Source organism: Hevea brasiliensis, chromosome 3, assembly GCF_030052815.1.
Source record: "Hevea brasiliensis isolate MT/VB/25A 57/8 chromosome 3, ASM3005281v1, whole genome shotgun sequence".
Taxonomy (NCBI): Eukaryota; Viridiplantae; Streptophyta; class Magnoliopsida; order Malpighiales; family Euphorbiaceae; genus Hevea; species Hevea brasiliensis.
Window position 1 is genome coordinate 88,287,970 of NC_079495.1, and position 4,590 is coordinate 88,292,559.

General features: G+C 33.9%; 1 non-coding gene across 1 annotated transcript; it reads right to left on the reverse strand.

Moving 5' to 3' along the window:
* Positions 1 to 3,894: 3,894 nt before the first annotated feature.
* On the reverse strand, positions 3,895 to 4,001 carry LOC131178819 (small nucleolar RNA R71). The gene has a single exon (XR_009147828.1). It is a non-coding gene; the product is annotated as a small nucleolar RNA R71 (small nucleolar RNA).
* Positions 4,002 to 4,590: the final 589 nt, after the last annotated feature.

Sequence of the window (4,590 nt, forward strand, 5' to 3'; positions counted from 1 at the left end):
TATCAATGGAAAGCTTAGACAATTTAGAACAACTTTCATGAAGAACACAACTCCAATTTTTGACCAAAACTTAATGAAATTGTCCATCAAACTCAGGACACCAAAACTGCCAGATTTGGTTTCTGCCCAGAAATTCTGGGTAGATACCAATCCGGCCAGCTTTATTGAAATTTGTATAACTTGAGCTAGAAAACTCCAAATGGAGTAATTCAAAGAGGGAATTAAAGAAGACACATAAAGGAACAACTTCGATGAAGAAAAGTTTACCAAATTCTCATTGTAGAATTGCCTAATGGAATAGTAAACTCTAGCACCCAAAACTGAAATTTTTTATTTATTTCATATTGGTTTGAAGTATTGATTGGCAACCAATGCTAACACTTTTGTGAACTAAAATGTGGTAGTTTCATGTGGTTAGAACCCATGTAACTATTATGAATTAAAAAGTCAACCTTTGAAGGGAAATGGTCAAGTGAATAGTAACCTTAATAATATTAATGTAAAGAACTAAAACTTAAATTGCAAATGATAAGTTATATAAATAGTGCAATGAATAAATGGATTATGTTAATGTATGAATAAGACATTAGTTCTTATTATTGTAGAAAGGAAAAATATTTTGAGTACAATGGTATAAAAGGATAATTGATGTGAATTGTGATCATATGAATGATCAAATAAATATATAAATTATAATGAATGCATAAATTATGTAGAATTGTATTTTAGAAATTTATACTTCTGTTAGGAATAGAATTGAAATATTATAAATTATTATTGGAGCTTATAATGAAATAATGAAATAATAAAATATAGTAACACTTAATGGTACCTATGTGCCCATGTATTGCCTAGACACGTGTGTCAGATTGGATAGTTTGGCATGCCAATAGGATATTGTTTTAGTAGTATTGCACAAGGCTTTATGCATGTATTCATAGCTTTATGCTTGCACTCATGGCTTTTATGTCTGATTATATGTTATCATGGCTTTGAGCCATACTGATATATTATCATGGCTTTTTAGCCACTATAATTGCATACGTGGTTGACGTTCTGCATTTCACGTCGCATGGTATGGCGGCGCGAGGTGCTGCGGTGTCCAGTGCCAAGGACCCGTTATCCAATTTAGTCAGCCTATCATAGGTTACTTGGATAGTGAAATTTATTGAAATGAGTTAAGAATAATAGCAACTGAAAATATTAGCAATTAAATAAAAGAGTAAGAATATTTAAAATAAATTAGATTAGTTATTTAGTAGAAAGAATTAAAATAAATTGGAATGATATTAAAATTTAATTATTATGAAATAATCTGCGATAACCTAGAAAGTTGATAAGTGCAAATTTTATTAATTTTACTCCCATCACATTTAGAATTTCTAGTGTGTTTTTATGTATAATTCAGTTGACTAAAGCATATTTATCATTTAGGCATATTTTTAGATAGTTGTGGAATAATTGTATTAAATGGAGAAATTTTCTGCATTTAACCTTTGCTGTAATTTTCAGGTGTTTCTAAAATTGTGGGTCTCCAAATTGATTACTGATTAATCCATTGAAAAGGTAAGATAGAGAACTTCAAATGATAAAGAGGGACCAAAGCCCAAATCAGTCTCCAAGGTTGACAAAATGAGCTGTGGATCTATTGCAAAAGCCCAGACTTGATGTGTCACGACCAGTTTCAGTATTTATTTTGTATCTAGAGTTTCAGATGTCCAAATGAAGCAAGCCCAAGCCCAATTGAACCTTAAGATCACCTATACAACTTCTATGAAGGGCTGGAAGCAAGATAAGGCCATTTTAATTGTCAAAAATGGCAATGAAATCGTCACTATGGGCTGGACCATCTGTTTGAACCAGTCCTAGTTTTTGGGACACAACTTGAGCAATAGACCTCGGATTTGGGAAAATGAGTACCCTTTGGAAAGCTAAGAAATAGGACTACAACTTTCCTGAAGAGGGCAGAGACAGATTCAGAAAGAAAGTCACTAAAAAATGGCATTGATTTCAGAGACGTGAATGCAGGCTGAAAATCTATATTTTGAATTTCACAACTTTTCCTAGTTTGGTTTCTATCTTTGGGATTAGGTTTTTGATTATAAATGCGTCTTTAGGTAGCAGCTAAAACACACCATTCAGCAGCCTCTCGATCTCAAAAACACCTTCATTCTCTATTCTTTTTTTTTTTAGATTTCTTCTTCAATTTTCTGTAAGCCATGAACATGAGTGGCTAAGTTTTTAATTCAGTTCAAGGGATTCAAGTTCTTTTGCTTGATTTGTGAGATCAGGTTCTTAATTTAATTTATGTCTTTTTGAATATGTATTGTTTTCTGATTTCATTGTCTTTGATCTATTGAATGATTTGCTAAAAATGCCTATTAGTTAATTATTTGATGTGATCAATTGCTAGTTCATCTTCATAAACCGTAATTGTTATGTAAGATTGAACATGAATAGCAATTAGGTTTTATTGATTATGATCCTAGTTTTCGATAATAACCTAAGGAAACAATAGGGTGAATTAAATGATTTATGCTTCATAAATTGTTGTTCAGCTTAACTACTTCCTATTTTTAAAGCAGTTATTAATTTGATGAGGATTGCTTAATACCAATTCAGTTAATAATTAGAGTCAACAAGAGTGCTGGGCTCAAATTGATGAGTATAGGGAAGTCAGGGGTTTACCTCGCTGTTTGGTAAATCTACGTTAAGTATTGAATAAGAGATAATTGTGTTTCTTTTGTCTATGATCGAATCAATGTATTGGAATGAGAATTACCTTGGACTGAAGTTTGTTTAATTTGAGAGTTTCATATTTAATTTTAGTTCTTAATTTTTGATTTCTGATTTCTTCTTTGGACTGCGAATTACCCCCCCCCCCCCAACCTTTGTTTCTTTCTTTTTTCATTACACAGGTGCACGAAATTTTAGTAATTCAGCCTCTAGGGTTCAAGCTGGATTTACCATTTGCTGTAGAAAATATTTTATAACTAGTAATTTCAGTTAATTTAAATTTTGATGGATTCGACAACCATCAAGAATTTTAGCACCGTTGTCGGAGACTAAAGCTTATTGGATTTCGTGTTTTTAGTGTTAGGATATTCATTTATTAACTTTGTTTGTGGAGTGTTGCTGTTTTCAGGTTTTTTAAAAAAATTACGGTGTTACTATTCATCAAGAAGTTTGGTTGAATTTGGAGGGCGGCCCATACCTATTTTGAAGGAAATAATGCTCTGATCAAGACTAATTAATCCATTGGATTTCTTGGCCCTACACTCTTGAGGCCAAATTCGATTGTTTTCTAGGGTTTTGAGGCATTTTTCTGTTTTTACTTTGATTCTTTTGTTTATGACAAGAACTTCTTAATCTGGTGAGTTGATTTTTGATCTAGAAGTAGAAAAAACAGCTAAACGGTTGAGAAAATTAGCTAAGCAGGCTAGGCAGATTTTGAGTACATCTGAAGGAGTCTAATCTCCAAGGGAATTAAGTTCGGATTCAGATTCAGATTCAAATTTCAAAAACGAAACCATGGCTGCTAGGACTTTGAAAGAGTTGGCTGCTCCTGATCTAAACCAACAGCCTTTTTGTATTCAATACCCTACTTTAAATGTTACTTTTTAGTTGAAATCTGGACTAATCCATTTATTGCCTAAATTTCATGGTCTTGCAGGTGAGTATCCACATAAGCATCTAAAAGAATTTCATGTTGTTTGTTCCAGCATGAAACCTCAAGGAGTTTTAGAGGATCAAATCAAGCTTCAAGCTTTCCCTTTCTCACTGGAAGGCGCAGCTAAGGATTTGTTGTATTACCTTCCTTCCGGATCCGTCAACTAATGGAATGGGATAAATCAGATATTTCTGGAGAAGTATTTTCCTGCTTCCCATGCTGCCAACATAAGAAAAGAAATTTGTGGTATCCGGCAGTACAATGGAGAGAGCTTGTATGAGTATTGGGAGCGATTTAAGAAACTGTGTGCAAGCTGTCCCCATCATCAAATAAGTGAGCAGCTATTGATTCAGTATTTCTATGAGGGATTTCTACCAATGGACTGCAGTATGATAGATGTTACCAGTGAAGGAGCTTTGGTTGACAAAACACCAGAAGAAGTAAGGAGGCTGATTGCTAACATGGCAGCAAACTCTCAGCAGTTTGGAATGAGAATGGATCACGCACCTAAGAAGGTTAATGAGGTAAGTACATCTAACCTTAAGAAACAGATTTCTAATTTAACTTTTTTGGTGAGACAATTGGCTGTAGGGAACATGCAAACTATTAAGGTATGTGGAATTTGTTCGGGTTCGGGTCATGCTACTGACATGTATCCTGCATTACAAGAGGATGAATCAATGCAACATGCTAATGCAGTAGGAAATTATGGACAGCCACAACGCAGGTATGATCCCTTTTCTAATACTTATAATCCAGGATGGCGAGATCATCCCAATTTGAGTTATGGGAATCAACCAGTGCAAAACCGATACCAGCAGCAGAGACAAGTGAATCTACCACCTCCACCTCCCTCAAATCAAGGTATGTCACTTGATGAAATTGTTAAGGCTTTGGCTAACAATACACAATAGTTTTAA